Source organism: Myotis nattereri (assembly GCF_964212035.1).
Source record: "Myotis nattereri genome assembly, chromosome: 3".
Classification (NCBI taxonomy): Eukaryota; Metazoa; Chordata; class Mammalia; order Chiroptera; family Vespertilionidae; genus Myotis; species Myotis nattereri.
In genome coordinates this window covers 61,557,139-61,578,447 of record NC_138077.1, presented here as the reverse complement: position 1 = coordinate 61,578,447, position 21,309 = coordinate 61,557,139, and the positions used below count along the sequence as shown (strand labels likewise).

At 40.8% G+C, this 21,309-nt stretch overlaps 1 pseudogene across 1 annotated transcript; it reads left to right on the top strand.

The window, feature by feature from the left end:
- Positions 1-11,702: 11,702 nt before the first annotated feature.
- LOC308517178 (large ribosomal subunit protein uL10-like) lies at positions 11,703-12,699 on the top strand (annotated as a pseudogene). The gene has a single exon. The product of its transcript is annotated as a large ribosomal subunit protein uL10-like (transcript).
- The last annotated feature ends 8,610 nt before the right edge of the window (positions 12,700-21,309 follow it).

Here is a 21,309-nt window from a genome sequence, read left to right as displayed (position 1 = left end):
TGAATGTGATCAATCACAGATAAAAATTAAGTCAGAGAGTTGAAGGGCCTCATTGGTAGCATGAAAAAACCAAATGGCAGAGAAAGATGAGAACATTTCCAGAACTTAATCATAAGAAAGTAGCAGAACCCCAACAATTAAGCTCAGCTTAAGCAGGGTCTACTATGCCAGGGTCAGAACTCTGGTTTGGGAGTTTGGGGACTATGACATTGGGACACTGAGTTTATTCACACAAAAATCTTGACTTCCCAGAGTTCCTTGAACCCCCAGAGCCTGCTGAAGTTTCTCACTCCTCTCTCTTATGAATTAGTCCTATCTCTTCACTTGAAAATAATGTAAACCCTCTCCCCAAACACACAACTTATGCCCACCTCAGGATCTACTTCAACTCAACTCCTGGCCACTAGGCCAATAACTAGGGTTAATTAATAACAATATGATGAGAGTTGGGCTAGGCCTGATAAGAGAGAAAAAGTCTCTATGACAAAGGATCTACAGGACCTAACCTGCATGTATTGGCAAAAGCTGGAAGAGTATGAATGGGGATGGACTCTGAGGGTTATTGATCAAGGTATATGCAATCTAAAGTATGATGATACAAAGCCAATCACTTTGAGGACACTGTTTCACAGTATAGGGACACATTGGCAAAGATTCCAGAAGATAGGATAAACATGCTGCTAGGGTATCTGATAAAAGCTTGAGAAAAGTGATGGTCAGCACAAATTAATGTTAAAATATATAAATTCCAATGGATAAAGGTGTAAAAGGTATTAAAAATCCAGAAATGCCCAAAGATTGTGCTGTTAAAGAGGGCACCAAGATCACTACCACATTCAGTTTGAGCTCTCCTCTCTAGACCATGACTGGTACTTAGAGCTGTAATTACAGATCTGGGTTTACTAATGTCAAGAGTAATTATAGGACCTCAATTTTCAGACACAGAATTCATTGACTGAAGGAGATTCTAGATGCCAAGGAAGAAGACTATTTGGTATTCTTCCTTCAGCAAATACATGGTAATTACTCTTCTAGTCTTTCTCCCCAGGGACCTATGGCTATTTACTTAGGTCAATAATTGAAAAACAAACAAAAACAAAAACTGATCACTTTCTTCTTTCTTCCATGTCTTTTTTTTTTTTTATAATTAGTGATTTTAGTCCTAGTTTACTATTATATAATACTAGTAGGCCAGCGCACAAAATTCGTGCACATTAAAAGGGAATTAATTGCCCTAACAGGTTTGGCTCAGTGGATAGAGCATTGGCCTGTGGACTCAAGAGTCCCGGGTTCGATTCCAGTCAAGGGCGTGTACCTTGGTTGCGGGCACATCCTCAGTGGGGAGTGTGCAGGAGGCAGCTGATCGATGTTTCTCTCTCATTGATGTTTCTAACTCTCTAACCCTCTCCCTTCCTCTCTGTAAAAAATCAATAAAATATATATATTTTTAAAAAGGGAATTAGCAGAGATATTTTAACATTGCTATTTGCCCTTTCTCCATAATAGAAATGTGAGAGATGAAAGGAAATTAGTAAAATGTATATGAAAATAATATATAAATTTATTAAAATAAATAAAGAGTAACAAAAGGATATAACAATAACAGAGGCCTGATATAAAAACGACAAAACATGATATGAAAAGAAAAAAAAACATGATATAAAAACAACAGTGATGCAAACAATGACTGATAAAGTGATTCAACTTATTCTAATATCTCCCTGTACACCACATTAAGAGTGAAAACACTTTCAGAGTGCTTGACTAATTTCCCTTGTGATGAAGTACTTAGAACTTTAACTGTAACATTACATGGTCTCCAAACTTGAAAGAAAGCAACATATAACTGACCAGGTGCAAAAACGGGTTCAGGTAGGAACATGCCTACTCTGTCTAGAGTTTGTCCTTGTGATTTATTAATAGTCATCACAAATGCTGGCGTCACGGGAAACCATCGTAGAATCAACTTAAATGGGAGGCCAGTGTCAGATGCGGACAAATTAATTCTTGGAATCAGAACAGCCTCTCCCTCTGCAGATCCTGTTAATACTTCAGCTTCAATAATGTCGTAATCTTAGGTCATTAGATTAGGTCGTAATCTTTTGATAATAAATCTGGTACCATTGCAAAAACCCCATTTACTGTTGAGATTTCTCAATAGCATGATGATTGCACCCACTTCAATTTTAATTTATGACATGGCATTCCTGAAGGAGTAATACTATTCAGAAATTCAATGGGGAAACTTTCCTTTATTTCTTTGTTATGGAGTGGGGCCACAACATTAGTAACAAAGAAACAGAATTAAAACTTTACTGTGGGGAACTGCTACAGTGTTTTGAACAGGTTCAAGCCTTGGACTGATGAGAGGGCACAGTCCTCTCATTGCCACGTGCAAGTCCCAGCTTGGAAGGCAGGGCCCTCCCAGCACAATTACAGCCAACAGCTGTAGTTGTAAGCTTGAACCTATGGTCCGAACACATGGCCCAACGTGCCTGAGTGATGTGGGCTTGATAGAGTTCAGGTGCATGTAGTTGAGTAGGATTGAAACCCAGGAGAATGTTCGTAAACATCTTGGTCACGCCCTTACTTTGTCTCGTAGCATCTACTATAAACTAAAGGCATGGCTGTGGGTGTGATCGCTGTCTCTCAGAGAAGCTGCATCCCCACCAAGACCCGGCTTTCATTCTCTTGTGTCTGTCTTTTCTAAGCCTTTCAGCCACCCCACTCAGATTCAAACTTTAGAAAGATCTGCCTCCATGCTCCCAGGGCAGGTTCCTGCCTCAAACTCCGCCCTTACAGGAAACAGCTCCTGGAAACAGCTTGGGGGAGGGCACAGCCGTTGCCAAGACAACCCCTGTAGGACTGACTTCCTTCTGCTGGTCGCTGTTCCTCTGTATGTGAGGAACACCACCCATTGTTTTTATATAAGTAGATTTTAATTAATAATTATTTATTTTACTTATTAGATGGTTTATATTTGCATGCTATTTTGTAACCATAAAATCAGTTTTGTTTTCAATCAACACCTGTAGGTGGACAACATGTACTATCTGTGCTCACAATTAAACCCTACTAATAGAATATTCATAAACTTAAACCAATACTAACACACACACACACACACACACACACACACACACACACACACAACACACACACACAGAAATCTAGAGAGGAAGCAAAAATAAATGTGAGATATAAACATAGTTTTGAGAGTCAGAAACCTAAACAGGAGGAGTAATAGACGTGTTACTACTTAAGTGCCTCTAGTGGCAGGTATCTGTAATACCTGACCCCATTAGAGCTGTAGAACTTCTAGGCTCAACACTCAGAGGCAAAGGACATTGTGGAAAATGGGGTCTAGCACAGAATGATTGCTTGAAATCTTTATACACAACTGTTAAAATAGCGAACCTCTCTCCTGCACCTACACATAGATCATTAAGCAACCTTCACAAAGACATACCACTGTAAAATTCCAGGATATGCTAAAAATTACAGAGGAAAACATCAAGGTAATAGGAGCTTTCTACAAAAAGTAATGATGCCAGAAGAAAATGGAGCAATATTTTTAAAATTCTAAGGAAAAATAAATTCTCATGCATTATTCTCCATTCAATTGAATTTTAAATAAAAAAGATGGGAATAAGATAATGCCAATTTCAGAATTCGAAGAATCCAAAAATATACCTATCAAAGACTTTATTAAGAAGTTTACTTTTGCAAAATGAGAGAGCAATGCATAAAGACTTGGATCTGCAAACATAAATAACAAGGAAACCCAGGGTGAGAGTTTGAAGAAGAAAAAAAGACAGTGCAAATTCTAGGAGAAGGTAGAAAAAGTAAAGAAGGATGGTCTCCATGATTTAAATAAGAAGAATGATAATAGCAATTATAAAGTAGGAAAGGACATACCTAATATGTGTGTGTATTTGGAATATATATTGGGGTTTTTGGAAGATATATTCAAGTCTCAGGAAAAAATAACCTTATCTTTATAGAAAACTAAAGAAATTAAATAATAAAAAATTATTATATCTAAGAAAATAACATTTGTATTTAAAGGTAAAAAGTAATCACAGTAAACTACTTTGCTCAACAAAGAATCATATTTGCATAATCATAGTAATTTGAATTCTTCATTTAACTAAATAAAGAATAGATATTTGTATTTAACAAAAATGTGCTATAACTATAATAGAAATTTATCTTTTATTTAGAAAAGATAAATTATCAGCTCTAATTTAAAAATGCCAATAAATAATGTATGAATCTTATAGTTTAAAAACTGAATTGTAAGTGTTATATAGAAATATGTATTAAAATACCAAAAGAAAGAGGCTCAAGAATTGCAAGATGTTGCCTCTGGCAAAAGGACGATGAGATTGGGGGGATGGAGCAGGAGATTGCTGCTTTCATTATGAATGATTTTGCATTAATTGATTTTTCCATAATTTGCATGCAACAAATTAATACAAATAAAATTAATTGGAAGTTACACAAAATATATATTAAACAATATCAATGATTATTTACAACTTTACTTTGTTGAAGTTTCCAATTGTGTACACTGAAATATCTAAAGAAGATTTTCAGTAAGGAATATGATTTTTCTGCTGTCTATGCTTATCTGAACAATTCTCTGTATCCTTCAGAAGAGAACAAATTAACTAGATAAACCCACAGAGGATTTATTTTGAGGGATTAATGTTTTAGAGAAATTTGAAATCAGATTGATTTTTGTCATTTGTAGGTAACCGGCTTTTATTTGTTGGCTCATCTGTGCCTGTGTTTATTTATCATATATGGACCTGAATGTTTCTGCTATCTTTAAATATCTTGACATGCAGAAATGTGTCCTGCCTGTACATAGGTATTGCTCTCTTTGCATTAGTTTTCCTTAGCTCTTAGTGAGCTTTGGAAGGGTGCAGCTCAATACTAGCACACCAGGCCACTTTTTCCTATTCCCTAAGCCCTGTCATATTTCTATACTATTCTAATTGTCCCTGATCACAAGAAAGGTGGCAAAGTGGAATAGATGCCTGTGGGTTTTTCAGCATCCTATCCATAAATATGGGAAAACTTGGTGTTCCTTAAGTGCCAGTCCTGATTTTCTGACTATTAATTACCTAACATATAAAGGTAGTTATGAAAGAAATACACCTCCCAATTGCTAAAGTAAGATATGTTTTGCAGGGCTTTTGATCCTTTCCCTCCCTCTCACAGTTACCAGTTTCCTCATTGATATGTTAGGCTCTCCATCTCTGTACACTCTGTCTTTTCAGGATACAAACATGCACAAATTGCCCTTATTCCAGCACTTTGGCAAGAGGTGAGTGTGCTAGTTAAAGAAAATCTATAGTGACTGTTCCTATAAGGAGAACAATACTTTTGGAAGAAAATACTTAGAATGTACTCCTAATTTATCTTGTAGGTGAAATTATAAAATAGATTAAATTAGACAAAGAAAAATATGAACCCATAAAATTATGTACATAGCTATTGGTAATAATTTGAGACATTATGGAAAACAAGTAGAATATTTTATAAAAATAAGAGAACTACCATCATTTTAAAATGTAAAAAAGAATTACACTAGAAGCTACAGTTCTACAAGCTTTATTTGAATATCAGGAAAATGCTAACATAATACAGTAAAAGTCTTATTAATTCTTAACACAGGGGAGCAAAGAAAGAAAAAAAATACAGAATTGCAATTAACTTGCTTGAGATTATAAAAAAAAATTTTATTAAACTAACAGAGCATCTGATATCTAGGGACTAGCAGTCCTCTTGCTATCCTAAATAAACTGCTATTGGATTAATAAGGTTTTCTGTTAAAAAAGCGAAGCTATAGATTAAGGGGAGGGAAATGGCATGCTGGGTAACATGGCTTTTTGAAAAAGAAAATTCTTATATTAGAATTATGACTTTGTAGCAGGCCAAAATCATTATAGAGTTCTGTCCAAATTACCTCATAGCATAAATAAAAATATTTGAACTGAAACTGTTTTATTATCTAGAAGAAATCTCTAATGCTAAAGAGTTTTCTAGCAATAATCAGTGATAATCTTAACAATTTTTTTTTTTTTTTTGCTAGGGACCTTATAATGGCATTCAGTAAATGTGCTTGAGAGAAATTGCCACAAGAAGAGAAAAGTTGTGCTCATTGCTAAAAATGCCTGCTCCTGATCACGAATTGAAGGAGTGGCACAAAACAAAAATAGAAGAAACAAGAATGAATTTAACACAGGCTGATTGCTAGGGGTTACTATATCATAGTACTTGGTTCTCAAAATCTGTGTATATGTCTCCCTATGATACACTAAAAAATTACTGTGGTAATTTTGTTAGCCCATGGCAGGTTAAGATATGATTTAAAAAAAAAATAAAAGTAAAAACCAAACTATAAAATTGAAAGATCTATTTTATATAGATGAAAAATAGGTACTAACATACTGGGTTAAATAAAGTACATTATTAGGATTCATTGCCCCATTTTCACAGTCTCACTATATAACCCAGCAATCATGCTCCTAAAGATTTATCCGACTGAGTCAAAACTTACATCTATCCAAGAACCTGAACACAGATATTTATAGCATCCCATTCACAATGTCCAAAAACTGGAAACAATCAAGATTATCTCCAATAGGTGTGTGGATAAACAATTTTGTATATCCATACAATGAAATAATGTTCAGTGACTTAAAGAAAAAAGAACTATCAATTTGTGGAACAATCTTGAATGAATATTGCTAAGTGAATGAAGAGACTCTGAAGAGGCCTTGTACTATGTGATTCCAATTACATGATAATCTGAAAAAGACAAAACACTGAGAGTAAAAAGGTCAGTGACTGCCAGGAGTTGAACGAATGTGTTAAATAAAAGGTTTCCTCATTCCCAAGAAGTGAAACTATTCTGCATCACATAATGGTCAATATATGACATTATACAAATGTCAAAATCCATAGAACTTTATAGCACAAAGACTGAGAAAACAAACAAACAAACAACCTTCTGGTTAGAGAAACTCAGCATGCAATGCAGACTGACAAAAGTATTTTAATTGTATTACAAATATATGAAACAAGTTTACTGAAGAGGTTGAGGGAAAGAGGTGTTTATCTAAGTCTCTTTGGAAATAACTGAAGTCTACCAACTAAAGAGGAAAAAAGAAAAATGAATAAACAGACATTACCAGTAAGCACTATACACTTGTTCCTAAAGTTGTTTTCCTTGGGTTAACAGGTTTCTCATTAAGCTTTAGTGGGAGTTGACATATAAAGTAGGAAAAAGAAGCTGGAATGAATCACATGGCAATTAATTAGTTGGGAACACCAGTATGAACTAATATAGATACAGCAAATTACTTGTAGAATTATTTATAAGCATCCTATCTGATAAAAAGGGAATATTCTAATTGACCCTCATGCTGTCTCAAAGATGGTGGTGCGCAAAGCCAATAAGGAGGGAATATGCTAATTGACTGCCACATCCTCAAAGATGGCAGCACCCACAGCGACAAGATGGTGGTGCCCAGTGCCCTCAGCCCCCCAGCTGCCCAGGGCTGGCCTGAGGCGCAGGCAAGCCTCAGATGGCAGCTGCCCAGCCTCCCAGGGCTGCCCAAGGCTCAAGTAACCAGGGTGAGCTGAGGCTTGCGCTGCTGGCAGTGGCAGCAGCAGAAGTGTGATGGGGCGTCACCTTTCCTTGATTGCTGGGTCACCTCCTGCCCCTGAGGATTCCTAGACTGTGAGAGGGGGCAGGCCAGGCTGAAGGACCACCCCTTCCAGTGCATAAATTTTCATGCACCAGGCCTCTAGTTCTATATAATAAAAGCCTAATATGCAAATCGACCAAACAGCAGAATGACTGGTTGCTATGATATGCACTTACTACCAGGTGGCATATGCTCAACACAGGAGCTGCTCTCAGCCCCCAGGTCCCAGGCCAGCCAAGGAGGGTGCCAGCGGGGCCCCTCAGTCACCCCACTGGTCACCCCTATGATCATCCCACAGTTTGGCCAATTGCCAGCCAGGCCTAGGGATGCTGCCTGTGAATGAATTTCATGCACTGGGCCTCTAGTTGTATATAAATGTATTAGTACACCCATATATATTTCCTTGCTCTGTCAGTTGCAAGGGCCTAGAAGGATTGACATCCCAGTAGAAATGAGTGTATCTTGTGACCAGATATTGGTTTTTAATACCATTCTCCAATAAAAGGAACCTCGGCTCCTTGGAGAAATGGCTGCTTCTAGAATGAGGATAGGAATTAGACAATGTGAATCTAGAGCACTTTGTACCAAAAAGTAAGGGAGTGTTCAAAAATAATAAATAAAACCCATATTTCTGGTGTATTAAAAAATACCCACATAAATCAACTGAAAGAGATCACAATTGCCAAAACAAGGACATTGTCAGCAATAGCAGAAATAAAGTAGTATCGGACTATAGTCCAAATTATAAAATAAATATCCCGAAGTCCATAGCAATGTAAATATATGATTGAATAAATAAATAAATGTGGAGAAAAGACAAAACTCTCATGCAGAAGAATTCCAAATAATTTATATAGCACTTCACTCCCAACAAATGGAGCATATCTCTCCATTATAATTGTGGGCTGCACATAGTGTCTTCCAAAAAAAAAAAAAAAAGGGATGTAAAGGAGGAAAAAGAGTAACTTTATAGTGGCGAAATCTGAAAAATTCTACCTCAGCTAGATGACCAAGGTCAACATAAATAGCAGTAAGTTATGTTGGTTCTATGAACTCTTTATATGACAGTTTAAAATTGCACTTTATCTCTGTAGCCTTTCTTCTGAAAATATATTAGTTTGATGAATCATAAAAAAAAAAAAAATCAGACAAATCCCAATAGAGAGACATTTTATGAAATACCTGTCCAGTATTCCTAAAAACCAAGTCATCAAAAACAAGGGAAGTTGGAATCACTATTCCAGCCAAGAGGTGTCTCAAGAGAAATAACAACTACTAGTAAATGCAATGTGATGTCCCAAATAGTATCCTAGAACAGAGAAAGGAGAGTAGATGAAAATCTAAGTAAATTTGAGTCAAATATGAAATTTCATTAATAATAATATATTGGCAATGATATAATAATATATTGTTAATGTATATTATTGCCATTCTTACATGTTATATAGTATATTATATTTTATAATGATGACTAGAGGCCTGGTGCACAAAATGCGTGCACAGGGTGGGGTTCCCTCAGCCCGGCCTGTGCCCTCTCACAGTCCAGGACCCCTCGCTCCTTACCACCCACCTGCTCACTACTCCTTACTGCTCAGCTTGCGGCTCCTTAGCGCTGCCATGGAGTGGGGAAAGGCTGCTGCCACCACTGCTGTGCTCGCCAGTCGTGAGCCCAGCTTCTGGCCGAGTGGCACTCGCCTCTTGGGAGAGCACTGACCACCAGGGGGCAGCTCCTGCATTGAGCATCTTCCCCCTGGTGATCAGTGCACAACCATATGTTCTGGTCATTCCACTGTAATGGTGCTTAGGCTTTTATTATATAGATTATGTATTATTAATAATATATTACAATGACAATATATTGGTAATACTATAATAATATATAATATATCAATGTTGGTTCATCTATTATAAAACAATTATCATGTTAATGCAAGATGGTAATAGAGGAAAGTGAATACAAAGTATGTGGTCATATTTCATACCATCTTTGCAGTTCTGTAGATGTAAAACTCTTCTAAGCAATAAATATTTAATAAATAAGAATAATGACTATATAGAGCCATTTTCAGCAAATATTAATTAAGAAAGCAAGGTACATGAGAGTGTTCATAGAATGCTACCTTCAATGAAAGCCACATAAGAACAATGTATATGTGTGTATAATTCTGTGTGTGTACATACACACTTTTCATAAAGAAACCATGGGATGAAAATTCAAGACCTAGTAAAACTGATAACCAATAGCAAAAAGACAGAATAGGAGAGAGTTTGGGGATAGTTATCAAAGTTAGATGTCTCAATACATGTTTCTTTATACATTTAACTTTGAAACTATGTAAATATTTTGCATGATTTTAAATTAAATTTTTGAAAAGCAACACAATCTTTTTTTTAAAAAAAAGCTGAAACAAATTAGCTTAATGCCATATCAAATTGTAGGCAAAGCCATACAGATCATTATTTCAAGTGAAGAGATGTATTTTAAGAGAACTTTGAAACACACAGTATTTGGGGCTGCACCTCCCTAGTGGGAATTGCTCTAAAAACAAAATAACCACAAAGGTACCTAAGCCACATTCACCTTATTCTTGATATTAATATTGCTTTTGTTATTTTGAGACTAAGAGAGAGAGAGAGAGCATTTATCTATATAATAGAGTAATATGCTAATTAACCGGGACTCTGAAACAGCCACAAACACTTAGCAGGCAGCAGGGATGGGGGCGGGGCCACAGCTGCCAGGGACAGGAGCCTGTGGTGCCTCCTTTGGAGTTGGGGAGCTAATGACAGACTGGTTCTCCTCCTCCTCCAACAGCCCTCTCCAGCCGGCATGGGTTTGCTGAGACACAGCTTTGGAGACTGACTCCTCCACCAGGTCGCCGGAGGCCATGTGGCTGGGCTGCAGGGTGCCAGAACCTGGTGCCTGTTCAAGCCGTGAAACAGAGAGGAGGTGCAGGAGGAAATCCAGAGAGTGGGATGCGGGGGTTCAAGACTCACTTCCTTTGGGCTTTGTCCTTCTTGGCCTTGTTCCTTTTCTTTCAGCCTGGAGCTCAAGCACTGCAGGAGAGAGGGATGGATGAAAGGCAAATGTGGAAGAAAGGAGGTGAACCAGGTGAGGGTGGAGACCTAGCAGCAGCAAGAGGCCTGGTTGCAGGGCTTTCCTAGCGGAGGCTCCTGGGCAAACGCCGTGGCTTCGGTGAAGCTGCTGGCCAGGAGGCGGGCGGCCCAAGGGCGCAGAGCAGTGGTGAGGCGGGGTGTGCCAGAGGGGGCTCAGGCTGGGGCGGGGGGGCAGGCGGGCCGGGATCTGCCTCGCTCACGGAGAGTGAGGTTCTGCAGTGCCCCAAGATGGGTGTTGCCCCGCCTGGGGAACAAGATGGAAGGATGCCAGGCAGACCCACAACCCTGAGGCGGGGGTTGAGGGGCGGTGCTACCTCAGTGGAGGAGCACCACACCGCTGGGTACCCGACTGCTGCGGTTAGGAGAAACTCCCGGTGCTAACCCGGCCTCGCCCCAGTGGCCTATGCACTTGACAGGCAGATACCCCTGCTCCCGCCTTGGCCCAAAAGCAAGCCTGGGCCCGTCCTGCCCCACCACAGCGCATGCCTGCATGGTGAGTGTGAAGCCTACCACCTGCTCCAGAGAAGGGGGGGCAGTAAAGAATGGGGGCAGGGGAGAGGAAAGAATGTGGAGCGTCGGCGATGACGATGAAGAGGTGCTTGAGAACGAGGCTCGGAAGCCTGCCCGAGAGGTTTGTTCTGTTTGCCCCATGGCTGCCCCTTAGGAAGGGCAGAGAGCATGACTTTGAGGGCTCTCTGTGCGCTGAGTCAAGTTCCGCAGCCAACTGGAATTGGCCTCAGTTTCCTGGTCTGTAAAATGGATTCAGTGTGTCCCAGTGCCTTCGCTGACCTTTGAGGGCTAATTGAGGTACTATATAAAGAAAATGAGGGTTTCCTCTTGCCAGGTGTCCTCGTGGGAGTGACATCATCTTTAAACCCTGTGTGGCAATCCCTAATGCACCGCCATGTTGCCCAGCAAAGACAGGGCAACCTGGAAGTCCAACTACTTCCTTAAGATCATCCAACTTCTGGATGATTATCCAAAATGCTTCATCGTGGGAGCAGACAATGTGGGTTCCAAGCAGATGCATCAGATCTGCATGTCCCTCCTCGGGAAGGCTGTGGTGTTGATGGGCAAGAACACCATGATGTGCAAGGCCATCCATGGTCATCTGGAAATCAACCCAGCTCTGGATAAACTGCTGCCTCATATCCGGGAGAATGTGGTCTTTGTGTTCACCAAGGAGGGCCTTACTGAGATCAGGGACATGCTGCTGGCCAATAAGGTGCCAGCTGCTGCCCCTGCTGGTGCCATTGCCCACTGTGAAGTCACTGTGCCAGCCCAGAACACTGGTCTGGGGCCAGAGAAGACCTCCTTCTTCCAGGCTTTAGGCATCACCCCTAAAATCTCCAGGAGCACCACTGAAATCCTGAGTGATGAGCAGCTGATTAAGACTGGAGATAAAGTGGGAGCCAGCGAAGCCACACTGCTGAACAAGCTGAACATCTCCCCCTTCTCCTCTGGGCTGATCATCCAGCAGGTGTTGGACAATGGCAGCATCTACAACCCGGAAGTGCTTGACATCACAGAGGAAACTGCATTCCCACTTCCTGGAGGGTGTCCGCAATGTTGCCAGCATATGCCTTCAGATTGGTTACCCAACTGTTGCGTCAGTACCCCATTCTATCATCAATGGGGACAGTGAATTCTGGATTTGTCTGTGAAGAGTGATCACACCTTCCCACTTGCTGAAAAGGTCAAGGCCTTTTTGGCTGATCCATCTGGGTTTGTGGCTGCGGCCCCTGTGGCTGCCGCCACCACTGCTGCTCCTACTGCTGCTGCTGCCCCAGCCAAGGGTGAAGCGAAGGAAGAGTCAGAGGAGTTGCACAGGGATATGGGATTTGGTTTCTTTGATTAATTACCAAAAAGCAACCAGCTCAGCCATCTCTATTTGAGAAACAAGAAAATAAAGGCTTACTTCTCTTAAAAAGAAAAGAAAATGAGGGAAGGAGTGAGAAAGAAAAGGAAGGGCGAGCAACACAAAAGGAAGATTGGAAGGAACCTGTAAACCTATTGTCACTTAAATAGGGAATACAGTCAATAGTGTTGTAATGATGGTATGAAGCCAGGTGGGTACTGGAAATATCAGGGAACACCTTGTAAAGTATATGATTGTCTAACCAGAATTCTGTAACTAATATAAAACCTGAAACTAATACAAAATAATATTGAATGTAAAGGAATGAAAATAGGAGTGAAATTTTTATAAATTTCTAAGTTTAAGTAAAGGCTGTAAAGAAAGGAAGGGGGAGGATACAAATAGTGTTTTTCATTTTACCACTTTATTGTCTTTTCAGTACATGAAAAAGACAGTTGTCTTTATATGGTGCTTTTATACTTTTCTAAGTCATTATCTCATTTGATGTTCAGGGCAACTTAAAGACAAGATAATTATTCCCTCCACTATTCAAAGAAAGGAAATCTTGGTGTCTGGCCCCAATGATTCAATCGTCACACCCTTATTGTAAAGCAGGGTAAGTGAAATTTTCTGTGAAAGGTCATATCTATACTAATAAAAGCCTTGGGGGCAATCGGGCCAGCAGGGGAGGGCAGTTGGGAGCTACCAGGCTGGCAGGGGAGCAGATAGGCATCAATCAGGCTGGCAGGGCAGCAGTTAGGGGGCAATCAAGCTGGTAGGCAGAAGTGGTTAGGGGCAAACAGACAGGCAGGCAGACAGGTGAGCAGTTAGGAGCCAGCGGTCCCAGATTGTGAGAGGGATGTCCAACTGCCAGTTCAGGGATCGGGCCTAAACTGGCAGTTGGACATCCCCCATGGAGGTCCCAGATGGGAGAGGGTGCAGGCCGGGCTGAGGGACACCCTCCCCCCCATGCATGAATTTCTTGCACTGGACCACTAATATTTTATAAGATTTGAAGATCTTTTGCTGGTGAGACACTAAACAAAGACACTTGGATAGATGAAAGGCAGAACTCTTTGTTATTTACAGCTCAGAACAGGAAAAGGCTCACACACAAGTCACATAAGAGGTTTTACTAGGAACAAGATAACAGCAAACTGGAGGTATAGGGGACATTTTATGTATAGCAAGCAGGCTGGGGTTAGCTAGATTTCACGGGATCCTTGTGGATTGCCTAATTGAATGATTTTGCAGATTCCTTGGCATAGGGCAGTGATGGCGAACCTTTTGAGCTTGGCGTGTCAGCATTTTGGAAAACCCTAACTTAACTCTGGTGCCATGTCACATATAGAAATTTTTTGATCTTTGGAACCATAGTAAAACAAAGATTTATATTTTTGATATTTATTTTATATATTTAAATGCCATTTAACAAAGAAAAATCAACCAAAACAATGAGTGCACGTGTCACCTCTGACACGCGTGTCATAGGTTCGCCATCACTGGCATAGGGGGTATCCCTTGTTATCTGATACTTGGCTCCAGGATGATTCCAGCAGGTACACAGAAACCCCAGAGCATGAGGGCTGTGATAAGGAAAATAGTTGGAGGGTGGTAATCAGCTGCTTAGGAAGGGGAAATGACTGGTCTCTAAACAGGATCCCAAAAATGACTAAAACTAGTATTAGGAAAGAAAATAATATATGCAGACAGATACATACATACATACATACATACATACATAAGAATAGAAAGAAAAGTAGATGATTGATAGAGTGAAAAAGGACCGAACATTGTTTTTAATATCATGAGAATCAAAGATTGTCAGGATAAGCAAAAACTATAATCTTTAATTTGAGTTGGATAGATGAGCAATAACTCTTGATTTCATTTCCCATTGCAAAAAAATATATACTTTTTAGTTTTGTCCACTGAAGAGGGCTAAAACCAATGGCAATTCAGTAGCAATTAGTATCTTCAGTGTCCATATTATGATCTCTAAATTCCATTCGTAATTAAGAGGATCCATGACTTCTAGGAAAAATATCTGAATCCGTGTTTGGGTAGGAAAGGTAAATGTGTAAGATGTAGACACACTGTGCGTAAAAGCAAGAAATTATCAAAACAACACAGGAGCCAGATTTAAAGGGTTTCTAATAACCTCTCTGTTATGACCCACCAAGTGTTCTTTTCTTTTTTTAATCCTCACCCAAGAATATTTTTCCATTGATTTTTAGAGAGTAGAAGGGAGGGGGGAAAGACAGAGAGAAACATTGATGTGAGAGAGACACATTGCTTGGTTGCCTCCTGCATGTGCCCTGACCAGGGCCTGGGCCAGGGAAAGCAAGGTACATGCCCTTGACTTGAATTGAACCCGGAACCCTTCAGTCTGCAGGCAGATGCTCTATCCACTGAACCAAACTGGCTAGGGTCCACCAAGTGTTCTTAGCTAACATACACGTGGGATCTTGAATTTCAAAGCAGTTTAGATTCACCAGTAGACCTGGTTCTTCTGGGCAAAAGCTTAGCCTAAAAATGACTGGACTGGGAAAGGTCTATGCCCACTGTCTCAGGAACCTAAGAGCACATTTCACCTTTAGCAACCAACTTAGTCTATTGGTGCAGCTGATTTCAGCCCTGGTAATGTTATCTCAGGAAGTTTATCTGTTCCAAGTCACTAGAATCTGGGTAGGTCACTCTTGTCTATATTGATAGGTTTCAGTAACTTGAACCTTGGGGAAAGAAAGGGTGTCCCAGTTCCTTTTTTGCCAGGAAGTCCCTAAAGTTTCTTTTATTATTATTATTCAAAATGTTTCATACACTCTTCCTCCACTCACCAAGCACATTTCATACTGAATATATTTTCTTACACCCCAAAATAATTCATATTTTTCCTCCTAAACTCAATAAACCAATAAAACAAAGCAAAAACTCAATAGCAGTAGTATGAAATATTACATAAAAAATAATAAACAGTTATTTTATACTTACAAAACTTACAACTTTTAGAATCAAAGAATCATAGAATTTTATGTGTTAAATAACAAAATAAAACTACATAAAGCAAAAATGTTAGAGAGACAATTATTAGGGAAATTTCAATGCAACTCTCTCTTTTGCTCAATCAACAGATAAAAAGTATTGAAATATGTTGACAAGTTGACAAGTGATAATATAATTAAGAAAATTATTACAAGGCACATTTGGATTTTTAATTCTACAAACAGATTTTAGACTTCCTTTTCAAGAATCATGGAACATTTGTAAAAATTGATAAGGGCCCAAGCTCTCTTATCAAAAAAGAAAAAAGTAAACAGATTTAGTTATTTAGGCACTAGAGAATTAAGTTATAAATTAGTAATAAATACTTTTTAAAACCCTGGCTGGTGTGACTCAGTTGGTTAGGCATCGTCCCTTACACCAAAAGATTGCCAGCTCAATTCCCAGTCAGGGCACATGCCCAGGATTCTGGCTAGATCCCTCGTAGGGGCATGCAGGAGTCACATCAATGTTTCCCTCTCCCTCTCTCTTCCTCTGTCTCTAAAAATCAGTAATAATAAAAAATTTTTTTTTAATGTAATACTTCTTAAATACTCAAATTAATGAAATTTAAAAATTCTCCCAAATTACTATTGAATCAAAGAAATAAAATAAACCATAAACTATTTAGAAAATTAAAAAATGAGAACATTGTGTATTAAAATATGAAGTGGAGCTCTAATATTTATTTTGTTTTTCTTTCCATTGATTTAGAAGGTAACAAAGCTAGAGACCACATTTTCCATCCTCCTTTGTAACTAGGTTTGGCCATGTAACTATGATCTGGCAATAGGATTAAGAGAAATAATTGGGGTAATTTCTAGATCATCATTATAATTATAGATGAAGTCACTTACTGTGGACTAGATCTGGTAGTTGTGTTGTCTTGGTTCTGACCATGCAGATGAATACAATACTGCAGGAAAGAAAGAATAAGAAAATGAAAAAAACTTAGGTCCCTGAATGATACCATAAAGCAGAGCCACTTAATGACTTAGACATACCTGGACTGTTATATTGGAGAAAAATACAGGGGAGGGCAAAAGTATGTCTACAGTTGTTTGTATGGAAAATGCAATAATCTATAATAATAAAAGCATAACATGCTAATTAGACTGGACATCCTTCCGGATGTCCTTCCAGAAAACCTTCGGATGATGCCAAGGCTGCAAGGGAAGCCCAGGTCCTTGGTTTAAGTGCCTGCCAGAGGCTGGAAGGAAGCACGAGTCCCAGGTGCTGAAGGGAAGCCCGGGTCCCAGGTGCCAGAGAAAAGCCGGTGCTAGCAGTCAGGGAAAGAGAGGCCTACTCTTGAATGAATTTTGTTCATCGGGCCTCTAGTCTACACTAATAAAAGACAAAGATGCTAATTGACCGTACCTTTGCTATGCCCAAGCCATACCCACCAGCCAATGAGAGCAACTATATGCAAATTAGTTCAACCAAGATGGCAGCCGGCAGTCATGGAGCTGGAGCAAGCAGAAGGCTTGGTTGCCACGGCAATGGAGGAAGCCAAGTTTCCCGCTTGCTCTGGCCGGCTGTGGCCTCTGCAAAAGGAAACAAAGTTTCAATTATAGAAGCTAAATAAATCCCAGATACCTGCTTCCAGACAGCCTCCACTGGGAGCTTGGGTGGCTGGGGCTGTGACCAACCTGCAAACGGCCATTGCCGGGAGCCAGTCCATCCTTGCTGTTTCAAAGGACCTGGCATATATGGCATACTGTTCTTAATATGTTTGCTCACCTTCTTGGCACTATGTGTTTTAACCAAGGTCACATCTCTGGGAAAGGTTGTTTCCCCAGGTAGGGATTTTCCCCTGAAGTTAGGGAGGGAATAAAACCTCTTAACTAAGTGCCAGGCGGGTAATTAATCACTTTAACTAGGAACAATCATGCTTAAGCTACATAATCTTTACTCCCTGGAATGGAGATAAGAAACGCCCTAACCTTTGTAATAGAGATTGATAGGATTGAATCAACTGATATAAATACAGATGTAACAAGACAGCAAGAGACAGAGAGAGAGACAGAAATTGGCACAGAACCTACACAGAACGTTCTCTAGAGACAGAAGAACTTCGCTGGAGAGAACATGGCAAAAGATCCTGGACAGAAACTGGCCTCAGAACCTAGAGACAGAACCTAGCGAGAGAACATGGCAAAAGATCCTGGACTGAACCTGACTACAGAAATTGGCAAGAGAACCTGACTAGAACCTGGTGACTGAACCTGGCTGGAGAACCTGGACAGAACCTGGCTGGAGAACACCCAAGATGGCCACACCCTCATGGGGTGAGGTCCCTGCTGGGAGGCTTGGCCAGCCTGCAAATAGCCATCAGCACCTCACCCAGGCTGGCCAGGCACCCCAGCGGGGACCCCCCACCCTGAAGGCTGTGGCCAGCCTGCCAACAACCATCAGCCATTCACCCAGGCTGGGCAGGAACCCCAGCAAGACCCCCCTCCCTGAAGGGGATGTGGCCAGCATGAAAACGGCGCTCAGCCCCTCACCCAGGCTGGCCAGGCACCCCAGCAGGACCCCCAACCTGTCCGGGACACCCTTCAGGGCAAACCAGCTGGCCCCCACCCATGCACCAGGCCTCTGTCTTATATAATAAAAGGGTAATTTGCAGCCGAAACTGGTTTGGCTCAGTGGATAGAGTGTCGGCCTGTGGACTGAGGGGTCCCAGGTTCAATTCTGGTCAAGGGCATGTACCTGGGTTGCGGGCACATCCCCAGTGGGAGATGTGCAGGAGGCAGCTGATCACTGTTTCTCTCTCATCGATGTTTCTAACTCTCTATCTCTCTCCCTTCCTCTCTGTAAAAAATCAATAAAATATATTTTTTTAAAAAAGGGTAATTTGTAAATTGACCCTAACAGCAGAATGACTGGGAATGACTGGTCACTATCACACACACTGACCACCACGGGACAGACACTCAATCCAGGAACTGCCCCTTGGTGGTCAATGTTCTCTCACAGGGGGAGCTCTGCTCAGCCACAAGCTAGGCTGACGGCTGCCAGTACAGCGATGGTGGTGGGAGCCTCTCCCGCCTCCTCAGCAGTGCTAAGGATGTCTGACTGCAGCTAGGCCTGCTCGCTGGCAAGTGGACATCCCCCAAGGGCTCCCGGGATGCCAGAGCGATGTCTGATTGACAATTAGGTCCAATATCCTGGGGAGCGGGCCTAAGACAGCAGGTGGTCATTCCCCAAGGGGTCCCAGACTGTGAGAGGGCACAGACCATGCTGAGGGACCCTCTCAAGTGCACAAATTTTTGTGCACCGGGCCTCTAGCTAATAAATAATAATACAAGAATAAACTGTTGCATGGACTCACAACTGTGAACCTACTTTTGCCCACACCTGTATATTCTGATATCTGTTTGTTACAGCAACCTCATCTCTCTTGTCACTAAGAAGTCATGTGGCCAAAACTATTGTTATAATTTTATAGTGTTAGATTTCTTTATTAATAATTAAGATAAAATGAAAGCAAGTTAAGTACTGAATACAGGTAAGCCATACAAAAAAAAAATAGAAAAATAGCATCATCTCTCAATGAAATAGCTAAAGGAAAGTAAGATGAAGTCAGAATCTAATAAATTAGAAAGACAGAGAGGAACAGAAATGGTAAACAAATATAGTAAAATAGATAAACATCACAAATGAAATTAATTATAGGGCCTATTATGAGAGTTGCATGAGAAAAAACAATGTTTAAAAAATGAAGATAGCCTTTGCTGGTTTTGCTCAGTGGATAGAGCATCCACCTATAGACTGAAGGGTCCTGGGTTCAATTCCAGTCAAGGGCATATGCCCAGGTTGAGGGCTCAATCCTCAGTAGGGGGTTGGCAGGAGGCAGCTGATCAGTGATTCTGACTCATCATTGTTGTTTCTGTCTCTCTTTCACTCTCCCTTCCTCTCTGAAATCAATAATTTATTTATTTATTTATTTATTTACAAAATGAGGATATGTTGAGAAAGATTAAAAGACCTGATAGTCCTAATTACTGTGGCTCAGTGGTTGAGTGTCAACTCATGAACCAGGAGTTCATGGTTTGATTCCACATCAGAGCACATGCCCGTGCTATGGGCTGAGTCCCTAGTAGGAGGCATGTAAGAGGCAGCCAATCAGTGATTCTCTCTCATCATTGATGTTTCTATCTCTTTCTCCCTCTCCCTTAAATCAATTAAAAACATCTATACTAATAAATGGGTAATATGCTAATTAGACTGGGTTGACCGGACATCTTCCAGTCATCCTGCCTTCCTTCTGGACAAAGCCATGGTGGCGGGGGCTGAGGGAGAGGTGGTTAGGAGCAATCAGGCTGGCAGAGAAGGGCAGTTAGGGGAGATCAGGCAGGCAGGGAAGGGCAGTTAGGGGAGATCAGGTGGGCCGAGGGGGAAGTTAGGGGCAATCAGGCAGGCAGGCAGAGGGGTAGGGGCAATCAGGCAGGCAGGCAGGTGAGCAGTTAGGAGCCAGTTGTCCCGGATTGTGAGAGGGATGTCTGACTGTCTGACTAAACTGGAAGTTGGACATCCCCCGAGGGGTCCCGATTGGAGAGGTTGCAGGCCGGGCTGAGGAACACCCCCCCCCCCCCCCCCGTGCATGACTTTTGTTCACCAGGCGTCTAGTTTGTTTTTGTTTTTTGCTTTTTGTTTTTTTATGAAAATGACCTGACGGTTTCAGCAAGGTGCGAACTAAACCAAATTCAAATGCCACGACCACCAATGACAAGTTCCTTCCTTAAGCCTCCATAGGGCCACAGGTTCTGCAGTATGTGTCAAGCACCTCAACTCCACATGTGGTTTTGAAGAGCATCCTAGTACCTTGATGAAGAAACATTAAACCTGGGATAGCTCTGGAGATGTGTGCAGTGAAACACTCACTAGTCCCTGAGTATTTTGATGGCCTTATTTAGAGTCATCCTTCAGAGAAGTAAAAACTTGCCAGAGTATAGATTGTGTGTCACGGAAAATTCAGTGCAATGCCAGACCAAATGAAACCTCAATGAGTGTGACTCTCTCAGCCTGCATGGTAATGTTACGATCAGCATTAGAAAAAAAGCTATTTTCTGACATCATAGCCAACTTTTATCATACATTTTCTGTAAATGGGTCCCCGAGCCCCTTTTGAATGACTTATGTTCATGGTATATAATGTGCTTAGAAAAAGAATCAAGAGGACATAGCACTCAAAAAAATAAAATCTGTTTTTACTATCCCTTTCTCTGGCATATTTGAGAATGACTGTTAAACGACAGAAACAAAGTCTATGCTGCAGTAACATAGACCAGAGCAGAGCTTCATCCCATCACAGGTAGAAAGGAATGTATCAGTCAAATTTAAGACTGTGGCAGCTTTGCTAGGCATTCCCCTTGGTTATGAAGAAATAGATCAATTTTGATAAAGAAGGCATCCTCCTAGTAACCCCCTGAAGTCCCTTCTTTTGTCTGAATTCCAATATGTTGTAAGAAGAATTATCCTAGCCACAAGAAGGCCATAATGAAGACAAAAACTACTTGGTGATGAAGCCATAAAGCTTGTGTCAGCATTTTATGAAATTACAAGATTAAT